Genomic DNA, 16,830 nt, shown 5'->3' with positions numbered 1-16,830 from the left:
GCCGTGCGAATGTTGGGTAACTTGATGCGGCCTGTGGCTCTGGGCGGGATGTAGCGGGGCACCCCTTCCCTAGCCACCAAAGGGTCGAAAAGCAGAATGTTCACGGCGTGTGGAGAGGCCAAAGGACTTGGCTGTAGCCCGTGAGCCCTTGAAATGCTTTAGAGCGTTGACTGCTTTGTCGCCAAAAAGGCGAGGCCCATCAAAGGGCATGTCCATCAAGATGTTCTGGACATCCCCTGAAAAACCAGTCGACCTCATCCAGGCGTAGCGACGAAGCGCTACTGACGTTGAAAGGGTTCTTTCCAGAGAGTCGGCGGTGTCAGGCCCACAACGTATCGCAAACTTTGCTGCATCCCTCCCGGCGGCAACAGCCTGGGAGAGCACTGCCAGGGCCTCCTCCGGACACTGAGGGAGCACCTGCACCACAGTATCCCACACCGAGTGGGAATAACGGCCCAAGAGACATGCAGTGTTTACGGACCACAATCCTAAGCTGGCAGAAGAGAAAATGTTCTTTCCAAGATGGTCCAGCTTCTTGGATTCCCTTTCCAGATGAGCGGTAGGGAAGGCGCTTTTGGAAGTGGAGGCTTGGATCACCGAGCTCTCCGGGGTGGGGTGCTGGAAAAGGAAAGTGGGGTCACCCGGAGCTGGGCTGTGGCGTCAGGCAATCATCCTGTCCACGGGAGCCCCCATGTTGGGCCTGGACCATGTGCTCAAAAGGATGTCGTTGAGGGCCTCATTAAACGGTAGCAAGGGCTCCGAAGAGTTCGCAGCCAGTTGAAGCACCTCTGCCAGGAGGTTAGTCCTGACCGCCACCGTAGGAATCTTGAGGTGTCCAAACCACTGGCATCCCCCGGTTCCTCTCTCCAGTCCTGTTCACTCTCCACCAGGTCAGCTAGAGGGTCACCGGCGGAGAAGGCCTAGGCCCCCCAACCGAGTTTGCGGGGCCTGAAGGCGCGCCGGCGGGTTCAGGCCACCCAAAGATGGCTTGCATCACCTCGTAGAACGTACGAAGCTGGCCGGGAGCCGCTCCGGGTCCCAGAAAGGGAGGGAAACGCAGTGTCGTCTTTACGGGCTCCACACGCGGAGTTGCGGGAGGGCACCACCTGCATTGGGCCAGTCGACCAACGAGGAGAAGTCGAAGAGCGCCGATTGTTCTTCGACTTCTTCTTATGCTTCGACATACCCGACCCTGAGTGCGAAGACTTGGATGAATGATGGTGGCTCTGCGACCGGTCCCTCGACCTCCCTCGCAACCGGGACCTCAAACAGCGCAGAGCCGACTGCCGGTGCTCAAGCAGCTTTCGGGACCACTACCGCAAAGCCTTCGGCGCCATCGACCGGCAGTCAGAGCACGACTTGGGGTCGTGGTCTCGCTCCAGGCAAAAAAGACACATGAGGTGCGGATCCGTCACCGATATCATCCGATGACAGGAACCGCATGGCTTGAAGCCGGGCATACCTCATGCACCTTAGGAGTCAAAGACTCGAAAAAGTACTCGACAAAGGTCGAGAAAACGTCAGTCAAAAAGTGACTGGAGGTACTGCTCTTCCCGGATCTGCGCTGTCTGGCGCGGAAAAAGAAAGAACTGATGTCATCGCGCGAGGGCGGCGTTTAAGTAGCTACCGCAACGTCATCCCAGCGACCATGTCGCCAACGACGGACGCAGAACCCACCAACCCCACCTTCCAACGCGCACAGGTACTGCTGACGAAAAAACATTTTGGGTTCCAGTCTGACGCCTGGGGGTAATTCTAAGGTAAAGAATCTATAACTAACATGTTTCTTTCAGATTTTAATTGTAGTTCTTCAGTATTGGTATTATTCATAGATTCACATGCCTGAATCCCCGTAGATGAACTGGAAGTCCCACAGTACCTTTACAATAGCATTCACTTGAGTAGCCTACAAATACAAATAAAAAAGCACCAAATTCCAGCCAATCAGGTTCAAGCAGACTGAAGACCACACCCTGCAGAGAACATCATCTAGTCCAGACTAGAGAGGACAATTATAACTTTCTCAAGAGCTTCTAGAAGCAAGTAACATAGGTCAAATGTGACTCTGGAGAACAACAATTACAGGTATGCAACTTTTTTCTTTTTCAGTATTGGTATATGTACATACCTGTGTGCATATATATATATGTATGTATATATATGTGTGTATATATATATATATATATATGTGTGTGTGTGTATATATATATATATATATATATATATATATATATATATAGGAAACGATAGTATCCCTGCACCTCCACAGCAATGGCGAACAGAGACGCGGACCCAGCGAAAGTAGGTTAGATGGAGTTTATTTGTTCTTCAACCTCGAACCTGACGCGTTTCGGGCTACGGAAGCCCTTGCTCACAAGTCAGTTTGAAGCATACTCATCATTGTTTTTAAATGCTTCACCGTGATTAGAGTGCTGACATCACATGATGTATAAACATAGAAGACACACTGCAAAACGTGACTTGTTGTTAATAGTCTGTTTTCTAACATGGACTGCTTAAATGCGTAAATGCAACTTATGGAGTCACTTCATTATATAATACAATTATACAGTACTAATAATAAATAGTTCTAAAATCCTATAAATAATATTAATAAATAGAGTCTTTATAAAATGTCTATATAAAAAACCAGACTAGAGAGGACAATTATAACTTTCTCAAGAGCTTCTAGAAGCAAGTAACATAGGTCAAATGTGACTCTGGAGAACAACAATTACAGGTATGCAACTTTTTTCTTTTTCAGTATTGGTATATGTACATACCTGTGTGCATATATATATATGTATGTATATATATGTGTGTATATATATATATATATATATGTGTGTGTGTATATATATATATATATATATATATATATATATATATATATATATATATATATATATATATATATATATATATATATATATATATATATATATATATATATATATATATATATATATTATATTTATATTACCTACTGGCAGTCGCCAATAGGTAGTTATAGTTAGGACCTATTATCCATAGGAAATCTGCAACATTCTATTTAGAATAACTTTGGTGCCGGTTGACGAATCTTTGCGAAATTTTCAAAACTCGTGGCCCAGTCCACTCCTATCCTGAAAGTCTCGGGGTGAGTCGTCAAGCGGGGGCCGAGGAAAAAGGGGGGTCCCAAAACGTGTTTTCTCCATGCAATTTTCCATAGGGACCGTTAGTCGCAGCTACAGCCCGAACTGCTGAACGGAATTACACCAAATTTGGCAAAAAGGTAGCCCTTGGTTCACACTTGTGCCTTTTGGTTAAATGGTGTAAATCCGTTCAGTAGTTCCTGAGAAAATCAAAAGTAAAATCATAACTATATCTGTCCGGAGCCTAACCACACATCTCATCGTGAGATCTGATTGGCTGTCAGCACTTCATCTAAGAAGTGTTGGCAGCCATCTTGGGACCAATATACATGATAGCACCTCATTAAAAAGCATTGCAGTTAATAGAAGGTTTTAAGACTTTAGTTACATTATAAATCATTTGTTGATGGTACCATACTCATTTTAGGAATTGTGGTGTGTTCTAAGGTGATTTTACCATGTGAAAAAGCCTTGCTGGGATATCATGAATCATGTTTGAGAGAAAAGTATTTTCTCATGCTTTTCCCACAGAGGTTTGGAAGGTGATCTATAAGCTAAACTGAGAGCATATGTTCTGTAAATTCACATTATCTTTCTCAGTCATGTGAGAATGAAGTCTGACATTCTCAGTAAAACATGTACATCCAACAAGGGCAGAGACTGTCAGTTGATTCCTTTGTGTTCTACTGCAGCCTCCCAGAGTGTTCTAAAGAACAACTAGAGCGCTAACAGTCCTACTTATGACAAATGTATGGCACACCTGAAGCCATCTTGATTGGAATAAAGTGGAAACTCTTAAAACATTTAATTTAAAAAGGAACAAAATGAGGGGGTTCATTTTGCCATAGAAATTATGATTAGTGCTGAAAAAAGAGAAATTAGGGCACATTTTGAGTGACTTCTCAAATCCTCTTCTATTTCATTAAAACAATCTGACATGCAGACTGAAACATGCACTTTCAATACCAGCAGCAGACTTCCCTGGTGAGCAGTAGCTTTACTACAGTGATCTAATAAGCAACTAGAGTGCTAACATTCCGAATTTATGGCAAATGTGACACATCTGAATGCTTTCTTGGTGGAATCAAAGTAAAAAACTGAAAGTATTCCTACTGAGGAGACTGTAGTAAATGAGGAAATTAGGAAACTTCATAACAAATAAGTCTCCCAAGATGACCACCAGAGACAGAAGAGCCCAAATGTAGCCCAAATACTACCAGATGTAGCCCAAGTATAGCCCAATGACAGAATGTCCCAGAGTGTTCTAAAGAACAACTAGAGCGCTAACAGTCTCACTTATGACAAAAGTATGGCACACCTGAAGCCATCTTGATTGGAATAAAGTAGTGATTGTGATTGTAAGTCAAATTTGTAGAGCGCATTATCACCGTCAGGTCTCTAAGTGCTGTCAAGAGTGAGAGGAGCGTCCGGCCAGGGGGTGATTTTAGATTAGGGAGAGCCCCCATGCTTCAGAGAAGAGGATAGTTTTTAACCTTTTCCTAAAGGGGAGAAGGGCCTGCTCCTTGCGGAGATTCTCTGGCATTTTGTTCCAGAGTGGGGGGATCGAGTTAGAGAAAGCTCTTCCTCCAATGGTGGCGGGGCAGAAGCGGGGACATGCCAATAGGCATGCCTCTGAGGATCATAGGGTCCAGTTAGGGGTATAGAGGTTTAGATGGTCTTTAATGTAGGTGGGGGCATGGCCATAGATGGCTTTGTGTGCAATGCAGAGGCCCTTGAATTTGGCTTGCGTAGGAGGGGGTTAGCATGGGTTTTCCTGGGGAGCCTGAAGATCAGCCTGGCTGCGTCATTCATAATGACCTGGAGTCTAGTTAATGATTTTTCCGGGAGGCCGATGTATAGGGCGTTTCCGTAGTCAATACGTGACACTATCATGGCCAACACGGCTAGTCTAAGAGTAGAGAAGGTAAGGAGGGGGGCCAGTTTACGCAGTAGTCTCATGAGGCCAACACATGTTCTCACCACAGCGGACACTTGCAGGGTCATCGTGAGTTTGGCATCGATCTTTATCCCTAAGCTCTTTACAACCACTGCTGGTTCTGGGTTCGTGCCCAAGTCCTGGGGCCAGAAGAGGTTGCTCCAAGGATTGGAGTCGGTGGTGACGGCCAAAACCTCGGTTTTATCAGGGTTGATTTTGAGGGAGTTGGCCGTCATCCAATTGGCAGTGAATTTAAGGATGTTTTGCATTCTGGCGTGGGAGACAGAGGAGCTATCAATTTGGATGATGATTTGGGTGTTGTCGGCATAGTTGTAGATCTGGCAATCCATGAGGTTCAGTGCGGCTATCAGGGGTTGTAAATAGGCGTTGAAAAGAAGGGGAGACAGCGCCGAGCCCTGTGGAACCCCACAGGAGAGTAGACCTGGGTTGTACGCGTGATTTGACAGTTGGACTTTCTGCGAACGGCCACTGAGGAAGGATGTGAGCCACCTCAGGGTTATGCCCTGGATACCTAGTTTGGAGATTCGTGACAGGAGTATGCTGTGGTTGACAGTGTCGAACGCTGCGGACAAGTCCAGCAGGACCAGGGCACACAGCTTCTTTTTGTCGGCCCGAAGCCTGAGATCATCTAACACTGCTAGCATGACCATTTCTGTGCTGTGATGGGACCTGAATCCGGCCTGGTTGTGTTGTAAGAGATTGTTTGCTTCTAGATGGTGGGAGAGGGTTTTTAGCACATGCTGTTCCAGCACTTTCGCCAGGAAGGGAAGTTGGGAGATAGGCCTGTAGTTTTTATGGTTCTTCACATCTGCCCCTGGTTTCTTTAGAAGTGGGATGACCCGGGCTTCCTTGAAGTTGGCGGGGACGTGGCCAAGTGCCAGTGATTGATTGAGGAGTGACAGCACCTCATTTTCGATCCCAGGTAGGGACAACTTGAAAACCCTCGGTGGGCAGGGGTCCGCGGGTGAGCCACACTTGACCCGCTCCATTAGAGGGGACAGGGAGTCACTGTCATAGTGGGGAAGGTGGTGAGGGATTGAGTGTAGGAGGGGGCTGGTGGCTCGGGCATCAACAGGCAGGGAACAGTGGGGGTGGCGGCGATAACGTTGAGTAGGTCCTTGACCTTCTCAAGAAAGAAAGCCTGAAATTTATTACAATCTTCCAGACTTGGGGAGGGCTTTGGTGCCTGAGTTTGTCTTAATTCTGAGAGCACACGAAAGGTTTCCTTTTGTGTGTCGTCTGCGGTGGCGATCCTAAGTTCGAAAAATTCAGCTTTCCTAGCTAGGATTGCTTTTTTGTAAGCAGCAAGCGTGGAGAGGTATTCTACGCGGGTGTCTGGGTCGTAGGCTTTACGCCAGGCTCTCTCCCGCTGGCGTAGCGTTTGTTTCAAGTCTCTTAGGGTGTCGTTGAACCAGGGTACCCCTTTGCCCTTATCCCTGATTCGCACTCTGCGTGCAGGGGCTACAATGTCTGTGGCCTGCTTCAGCCTGGAGGACAGAGTGATGCTAGCTGCATCGGGGTCACCCCAAGGTGGGATCGGGGAGGCTGACACTTAAAACATTTAATTTGCAAAGGAACAAAATGAGGGGGTTTATTTTGCCATAGAAATTATGATTAGTGCTGCAGAAAGAAAAATTAGGGCACATTTTGACTTCTCAAATCTCTTCTATTTCATTAAAAAATTCTGACATGCAGACTGAAACATGCACTTTGAATGCCAGCAGCAGACTTCCCTGGTGAGCAGTAGCTTTACTACAGTGATCTAATGAGCAACTAGAGTGCTAACATTCTGAATTTATGGCTAATGTGTGACACTTTCCTATCTAAATAAAAACTATCTAGTATTTTTCTTTTTTATTATTTTAAGTGATGTTTAGTGATCCATGAAATGTCATGGAAAGCACTAAGGTGCCGATTCCGATCCTGTAAAACCCGTGTACGAATCGTCGTACGGAGCGTATACTCCGTACGACTCGCACCTGGGCAATCCACCTTACAATACAGCAAGTACGATTCGTACAGAAATACCATTTCCGTACGATTCGTACAAAACTACGTACGGCTAAAAAATACCAAAGATTCTGATCCGGGACAGCGCGTACGTGACGTCCGTACGGAGTCAGGCAGCGTTTTACGGACCAGCAAGTACGATTCATGCCTACGTCACTCCGCACAGCTTATTTTTTATGGCAGCCAAAAACTCCTGGGAAATTGAGTACGACGCGAATAAGGAGCCCCGGTACGCGACGGACAGCCATGGACCCCATCCTACGTGTCATCCCGGCCCTCCTAGCCTACGACCTGGTGCACCGAAACCGCCGCGCACGCCGCAGAAGGTCAGAACAACACCCAGGGGAAAAGGGGGGGCGAGGGGCAGGAAACATAACCCCTACCCAATTTAAAAACGACTATATTCTGTACATACATTACCTCCAGGGTCTGGTCACTTCGGGGGGGCGTGTCCAACAATTACTGCGTCCCGCAACAACGGAAGTGGACGTGGACGCGTACCCCTACGTCACCACTAGATTATTGATACGCACCGTACCCACACATCCATAGCGTGGGTACCGTCCGTATCACTATTGTAGTGGTGAAGTAGGAGTACGCGTGGTACGGGCCGTACACATGCTCTCAGAACGGGTGTACGGGCGTACCACGCGTACTCCTAGTCACCACTACAATAGTGATACGCACCGTACCCACACATCCATAGCGTGGGTACGGTCCGTTTCACTATTGTAGTGGTAACTTAGGAGTACGCGTGGTACGGCCCGTACACCCGCTCTGAGAGCGTGTGTACGGCCCGCACCACGCGTACTCCTACGTCACCACTACAATAGTGATACGCACCATACCCACACATCCATAGCGTGGGTACGGTCCGTATCACTATTGTAGTGGTGACATAGGTGTACGCGTGGTACGGGCCGTACACACGCTCTCAGAGCGGGTGTACGGCCCGTACCACTATTGGATTGGTGCCCTAGGGGTACACGTGGTACGGTCCGTACACACCCTCTGAATGCGGGGGTACGGTCCGTATCACACGTACCCCTACGGCACCAGTACACTTGGGATACAAGGCGTACACACGCCACGAATGGTGTTGTATGGCCTGGTGCGGCATATCACCATTATATTGGTGTGTGGAGGTCAAGGAGAGCAGTGTACAGCACCAAGGGGTTGGGTGGGTGGCTCTGTGGCCGCATAGGATTCCCAGCAGTGGACAGAGACATGGGGGTGGGTGCACATCACTACCAGCAGTGGACAGACATATATGGGTGGGTGCACCTCACTCCCAGCAGTGGACAGACATACATGGGTGGGTGCAGAGGACTCCCAGCAGTGGACAGACATGTGAGGGGTGGGTGTATATGACTCCCAGCAGTGGACAGACATATATGGGTGGGTGCAGAGGACTCCCAGCAGTGGACAGACATATATGGGTGGGTGTATATGACTCCCAGCAGTGGACAGACATATATGGGTGGGTGCAAATCACTCCCAGCAGTGGCCTGCAATATGAGGGGTGGGTGCAGAGGACTCCCAGCAGTGGACATAGACATGGGGGTGTGTACATGATTAGCATATGCCCACGACTCCATGGGTGTATGTACGCATCCCTGAGTTTTGACTATGATGATAGTGCCATAACAACACATCACTGACAGCAGTGTCCCACTCCAAGGAGGATGGCTGTCTTTCCCCCACTGCATGACACACCACATGTGGATGTGAGGACAAATGACACATGCATATCCACCCCTGGCAGATGCAGCACAATACACACACTGAGATCATGCCCCAAGACTGTATAGTCATGTAATTGCCTACTAAACTAAGAGAGCCAAAGGGAACACACATTGTCACGCACATCCCAGGAATGATAGGAATGTACAGGTGCTGGGCCAGCCACCAAGATGTCGTCTCTCATGGAAGGAATAGGGTGGAGTTTACACAGATACAATGCCCACAATTGTGAGTCACGTGCCCAAATACCCTGCAGAACAAGTACCAGATGTGTGCTAGGCTTGGATTACACACATGCATAGTGATGAAAGGGGAGGATTTCCACATTAAGGCATTTCAACATACTCAATACACAAGTACAGTGACTAGCAAGGATGGCACAGATGATGCAGCCGGAGACATTGCTGAGCAGGCATGGCCATAGTGGAAGGGATCCGTCACCAACAAAGGAAATGTAGACACAGGTCAGCACAACAATTGGGCAACTCTTTGCAAGGAAGATGTCAGGTGCCACAGAGGAAGGAACACTCCTTGGGACAATGTCTCAAAACCATCATAACACACACTACAAATGATACTTGGCAGAGACCTTGTGATGGCACGCAGATACCATGGTCAATCTCATCACCATCAGACTCGAACATTTCTCAGAACAATAACACATTACCACAACCCCAACTCCTGGAGCCTCAGCACCAACATCAATACCTGAAATGCAATAGTGTTCAAAGGAAAAATAAAATGCTTTATTCAGCATTAAACAAAAGGAAGTAATAAGACTATATACAAAGGCCAATGGCCAGTCCATCATATAAGTCCTTGGGGGGACACTGGGGCAAATGTCTCCCCTAGCTTGCCTGCACACTGGAACCCTCAGGTTCGTCGACCGGGGGGGGGGCATCATGTGGGGAAGGACCAGGCACCACAGGGACAGGAGGGGGAAGGGTAGGTAGGGTGGGTGCAGGGGTGGACGTGTCCACCACAGGGGGTGGGGCAGCGCCAAAGGTGGTGGTGAGCTCGGCGCTGCACACTTCTGCAAGGGCGGGCAGAGTAACCCCTGCCCCGGAAGAAACCCCAGGGACAACAGAGGGGGGGGCGCAGGGATGGGTTTCAGCGCTCCTGGGGGAGGGGGTGTACATGGGGGTGGACTCAACACCCCTGCCCGGGGACTTCCTTGACCGCTTGCGGGGTGGTGACACAGTGGGGGCAGGGCAGCCAAGGGGAGTGCTGGTGGAGGGACTGGGTTGTGAGGCATGCATACTCAGACTGTGGCTGCATGTATGGCTTTGTGCCCCAGACCCAGTGGGTGTGCCTATCTCCCCCTGCGTGTGAGGATATGTGCGCTTGCCCTTTCTTGGTGGTGTGCTGGATGTGTCTGGTGTGGTGCGTGCGTGGAAAGGTCTGTGTGTGCATGGGACAGGTATGGGAGAGGGAATTGTGGATGGGGCTGGGGTAGTGGGGGGGACGAAGCGCTGCAGGAGAGACACTGCTACCGTCAGTGAAGAGTCCATGGACTGCAGAAACCGGCGTTGCTCAGACATCGCTGATGACATGCCCTCCATGAACGACACTATCTGTGTCAGCAGTCTGGTGTGGCCATGGAGGACATTCAGCATCGATGCCTGGCCAACCTGCAACTGCCGCTGTATGTCCACAGACTCAGCTCTGAGGGCAGCAGGGGTGACAGGGGCAGGGGGTGCGGAGCCTGGACCGAAGGAGACATGGTGGTGGTCAGCACGGACAGAAGGGACCGGAGCAACTGGGAGGGCGGTGATGGGATTGGAGTAGGCGGGACCAGATGTTGGGCTGCTGCAAGGTGTAGTGACAGCCTCCGCCCCCTCGATGAGGTCAGCCTCGGACCCGTCTGCGTCGTAGTTGGTGTCGGTACCAGACAGGTCCTCTGACTGACTTCCCTCGCCCTCCGTGCCACTGGCTCCCGATGACTCGCCAGCACTGGTGCCACTGGTGCTGGGTCCCTCCTCAAGGTCCGTGCTGGTGTCTCCCTCGGTTACCGTTGATGATGCTGTGGGCAAGGTGAACATACAGAAAAACATCAGTCACCTGTATACATCTGACACATGAGTACCAAAACAATAGGTCACAGTGCATATCAGGCAATGCTTAATGAGTAACAGCTAGATTACTCCGCACATATGTAAGCCCTGTACTCCCCAGTTGGTAGACCCACCATGCCACTTGGACACAAGGAAAAATAGGACACACCATCCCAAAACTAGACTGAGAAATATACTGAGAAGTTAGTGATTGGGAACAGGTGAGCACAGTAATACAATGAAGTCATGCCACCTCTTGTTTACCCTGAAAGAAACACGAGTGGTGCACCCAAGGCAAACTAACACACCTCGATACTAAAGGTGTCCCCACACTCAGAGCCTTGTAAGTAATTTCAAACAGTAACCCCAAAAACGTTAGTCCCTTGGGAATAACAATACTTCACACAATCAACATGTCAATAATGTGGGAATGTTCCATTTTGTGAACACAACACACATGTGCCTGTATAAAAGATGTCTCCAAAGGAGGTACACACCAAACTACATTTACCCAGTCATTGAAGAAGCTGGCAGCCTTATCCACAGGACCCACTGTCCAAAAGAAATGGTGTTGCAGAAAGTACATATACATGGGCCCACAGAGGTCCTGATGACTTGACACTCGTAAGTTGGTATCACCAACAACCAAGCATTTACTCAAATTCCACAACACTCTGGGAACAAGTATATGTATAATCTGCTGAACAGTCTGATGAGAACAGTGGCTTCTTTTAAAAAGTGCTAGCGTGTTCCATGAAAGTGTAAAGGTGGTTTGTTGTGCCCTTCCTTGGGAGACATCTGTCATGCATGCACATTATTGTTCTTCACACAAAAACATCAAACTAAAGCATTGAAAACTGGAAGACATGTTGACAAGTGTAGTGAGTGCCAAGGTACAAGACTCTTTTGACTAACAACTTTCATTATGCCAGTTGTCACATGGCCATCCGTTCCCTGATGACACATCTGACCCACTGCCTGTCATGTGGAGTGGCACACATGTCCAAACACAGGACAATGCAAAAGCTGCGGGCCTGCAATTGGGTCGTAAAAAGGCACACCTGCACTGAGCAGACACCCTCATGGCAAGCCAGAATGTCCACACAGATGTCAGCACACAAAGACAAAACTACGTAGCATCTGGACCACACACTGGTGCCAAAAATGTATGACCAGGAATCATGTATTTAAACTATTGACACATGCTGCAATGCAGAAACATTAAACACCGCACAACATAAATGGGTCACTGCACGTTGAGTCTCTGTCAAGACAATTATTGCACACAGGTCAGAGCTGGCAAGGAGACATAAGGTTTGGCCATGTAGGCCTCGCCCGCACAAACCCCCCATACCTGAGACAATGTGATTGAGACAGATCAAGAACTGACACCTCTTAATCAGTGTGTTCTAAACTTTGCTCAAATTTTCCCAAAATTTACTCAACATCACCTCGTGAGGCTGCCAACACATATATGTGACAAACAACCATCAACAGATAGTTGTGAATAGCCACACAGGCACTGCCCAGTGTGAGTATGCACAAGCCAAATGGGCTCTCCCTGTCCAGTGAACACATGTAGCACACTTCGGATAAATAATAATAAGGCCAGACAACAATGCCACATAGGCAAACCAATGCTGAACACACAGAGAGTGGGCACAGTGTTGGATGACACACCTGATTACGAGGCAAGGGTGTCTCAGGGGACTGTAGTGGGCACACTGCTCCTTGTTCCTGGAATGATCTGACTGTAACATGAGCAACCGTCCTGGCACCATGCATATCTCCCACTCATGCACATCATGTCTGAGGCCACAACATCAGTCATGCATGCTGCAAGTGTGTCACTGGAAGCCTCACACTCCTATGGTGAGACTCATCATCAGTGCAAACCAATATGGACCCCCAACTGAGTGAAGAGGACAGGGCACAGGCAACATACGAACAAATGTTACTTACCTGTAAACTGTGGTTCTCCAGTATTGGTGTCTTTCATAGATTCACATGCTTGAATATTCCCCGTCGTCGAAGTGGGAGTCCCACGGTATATATAAAAAGCAATAAGTATCATGTATATATACATATACACATACCTAACCACATAAGAGTATATACATACCCAAATAAACATATATATATAGTTCAAATAACATATCAAGTTAAAAATACCATAGGATAGCATTGAGACATAGGAAAGCATTGAGAAAAAGAATCACTTTGCTAACATATCACTGTCACTTTATAGTCCAAACTCCAGCCAATCAGGCGCTAGCACCCTCTAGAACCTTCTCCTCAGAGGCTCAGGCCCTCAGATTTTCGAGCACGAGAGTGACCATAGAGCCGAAAGAGGAGAAGAGAGCCTCTGAGGGGAGGAGGGTGGGTCGCATGTGAATCTATGAAAGACACCAATACTGGAGAACCACAGTTTACAGGTAAGTAACATTTGTTCTTCTCCAGTATTTGGGGTGTCTTTCATAGATTCACATGCTTGAATAGAATAGTAAGCAGTAAACAGTATTCGGCTGACCAAGCCGTATTGATATTGCATGTAATACAAACAATGTATTTAAAGCGCAATAATAATAATAATAATAATACCCCAGGAGGAGGGAAGTAGCAGAGGCTCACCTTATTTAAACAGATTTCGTAGAACTGCCTGTCCCACAGCCGTGTCTGCTTCGTTAATGGATTCCAGACAGTAGTGCTTCGTAAACGTGTGCCTGCTGGACCACGTAGCTGCCCGGCATATTTGATGGATGGGCACACCAGCGAACAGGGCAGTGGAAGATGACATAGCCCTCGTTGAATGAGCTCTCACTCCCGAAGACAGAGGCTTACCAGCCTTTTGATGGCAAAAAGAGATTGCTGATGAAACCCAACGGGCAATAGTAGGTTTGGTGACAGATTGTCCTTTGCAAGCATGCCCGTAGGCCACAAACAGCTGGTCAGATTTGCGAAAGGACTGAGTCCTGCTAATGTAGAATTTTAGACATCTCTTCAAGTCCAGAGAGTGTAAGCTTTGCTCCGCCGGGGTTTGTGGATGCGGGAAAAAAGTCTTTAAGAGCACTGGTTCGTTAAGATGGAAATCGGATGGCACTTTAGGTATAAAAACCGGATTAGTGCGGAGGATGACACAATCCGATCTGAATTGAAGGAACGGTGGCTTTATAGTAAAGGCGTGAATGTCACTGACTCTGCGGGAAGAGGTCAGAGCAAGGAGGAGGGCCACCTTCCAAGTTAGAAATTTGACATCCGCAGAGTGGATGGGTTCGAAGGGCGCCTTCATGAGTTGAGCCAGCACGATGTTCAGGCGCCACGTGGGTGGAGGACGCCGAATGGGCGGGAACATGCGGAAGAGACCCTTGAAAAATTGTTGCATGACTCTGGATGAATAGAGAGAGGACGATCCGTCTTGTCGGAAGCGAGATATTGCCGCTAGAAAAACCTTTAAGGTAGAGTGCGATAATCCAGACTGCGCTAGTTGTAGGAAGAACGGCAGAATGTGTTCTGGGGGAGCGTGCACAGGATGAATGTGGGCGGAAGCACACCAAAGACAAAATCGCTTCCATTTGAGTTTATACGTTTTCACTGTGGATGGAGCTCTTGCCTTCGCTAACACCTCCCTGCAGGCTGGAGGAATGTTCAAATGAGCAAATTCAAGGTGCTCAGGTTCCAAGCCGACAAGCTGAGAGATCTGGGATTCGGATGGCATATCCGACCATCGTTCATTGTCAAGAGATCCGGCTTCAGGTGGAGAAGGATGGGCTCGCGTTGGGATAGGAGAAGCAACTCCGAAAACCATGCTTGCCGAGGCCAGCGTGGAGCTATTAGAAGAACATGGCACGGTTGTTGTCTCATCTTCCGCAGCACTCGCGGGATCAACGGAATCGGCGGAAAAGCGTACGCAAATATCCCGTACCAATTGATCGAAAGGGCATTTCCGCACGACCCTTGGTGGGGAAACCAGCTTGCGTAGGTCTGGCATTTTGCATTCTGCGGGGTTGCGAAGAGGTCGATTGTCGGGTGACCCCAAAGGTTGAAGACAAATTCCAGCGTCGGTTGATGTAACTCCCACTCGTGGGTTGATGATGCTGACCGACTGAGTGCATCCGCCAGAGTATTGGAAATGCCGGGCAGATGAATTGCTTGTAACGTCATCTGATGGAGTATGGCCCAACTCCAAATCCTCTGCGCCAGACGGGAGAGCAGGGGAGATCTTGTCCCGCCCTGTTTGTTCAGGTAGTGCATGCACGTGGTGTTGTCCGTCTGAATGAGGACTGACCTCCCTTGGAATTGTAGGCGGAAGGATTTCAACGCCAAGAAAATGGCCATCAGTTCCAGTCTGTTGATGTGCCAGCAACGTTGAGCCGCTGTCCATAGGCCCTTGACGGATAGATCTTGAAAGTGTGCGCCCCAACCCTCCATGGATGCGTCCGTGGTAAGGACGAGATCTGGGGTTGACGACAGAAAGGATGTTCCTGCTGCGATGTTGGCAGGACGAGTCCACCAGTGCAGCGCTTGAGCCATGCGGGCGACACCACGACCTGATCATTGAAGGAGCCTGAAACCTGGCGCCACTGGTTGTCTAACTCCTCTTGGATGATGCGACTTTTTAGTCTGCAGAGAGGGATCAAAGCGATGCATGAGGACGCCATTCCCAGAAAGGATTTTAATATGCGGACTGAAACTGACTGCTTTGCTGCGATGGAGCTCGCAAGCTGTAGAATCCGTTCTTGACGCTCTGCTGAAGCGAAGGCCATGGCTGTGCTCGTATTGATACAAGCGCCGAGAAAAGTCTTGCACGTAGTCGGTGCGAGTTGAGATTTCTGTACATTGACCGACAACCCCAGGGACTGGAACAGATCGAGACAGCGCTGGGTATCGAGGGCCGCCTGGTGGGAGGATTGAGCTTTGATGAGGCAATCGTCCAGGTAGGGGTATATCTGAATACCCTCTTGTCGTAAGTGAGCCACCACCGGGGCCAGGAATTTTGTAAAGACCCGCGGGGCTGAGCAGAGTCCGAAGGGTAGGACTTTGAATTGGTAGTCCCAGTGGCCCACTCGAAACCGCAGGTATTTCCTGTGACGTGGCAGAATGGGCACATGGAAATATGCGTCCTGCAGATCGATCGTTGTCATGTAGTCCTGTTGAGCAAAGAATTGGAGGATGTCCTTCAATGTGAGCATCCGAAAGGACTGAGTCTTGAGAAATTTGTTGAGCAATCTGAGATCGAGGATGGGACGCCATTCCCCTGATTTCTTTAGTATGAGGAAAAAACGGGAATAGAATCCCAACCCTCTCTGATATTTCGGAACCACTTCGATGGCACCCTTGTTCAACATTATTTGGATTTGTTTGAAAAGCTCTCTTAGATGGGCGGGTGGTGGCCCGGATGGAGGTGTGCGTGGAGGAACCTTCACAAACTCTAGGGCGTGGCCCCTTGAAATAATATCCAGGACCCAGCGGTCCGAAGTGATTAATGACCAGGTTGAAAAGAACTGGGAGATTTTTCCTCCAACAAGAACTTGAGGACAACTGGGAAAAGGAAGTTCTTTCCGTACAGAGTCACTGCTTCTTGGTTGAATTTCCTCTATAATTCGACTTTCCTCTGTATGACTTGTTAGTTTGCTGTCTGTAGGACTGCTGCGGTTGTGAATAGTACCGCTGTTGCCCTTGATTGTACGAGCGGTATTGGGACTAGGAGCCACGAAAGGATGATGATGAGGAGGTGCCGCGGCCGCGCGCACCTCGAAAGGGCTGCTTCTTAAACTGTAGAGTGCCGAGGGAACGAGCCGTATCCGTATCCTTTTTAATGGTCTGCAAGGCATCTTCTACATGCTGGCCGAATAATGACTCCCCGTCATATGGCATGTCCAAAATCTTAGCCTGGACCTCTTGCCGAAAAGAGGTTGATCGAAGCCAGCCCTGT

The sequence above is a fragment of the Triturus cristatus genome, chromosome 11, assembly GCF_964204655.1.
Source record: "Triturus cristatus chromosome 11, aTriCri1.1, whole genome shotgun sequence".
Lineage (NCBI taxonomy): Eukaryota > Metazoa > Chordata > Amphibia > Caudata > Salamandridae > Triturus > Triturus cristatus.
This window is presented reverse-complemented; position numbering follows the sequence as displayed.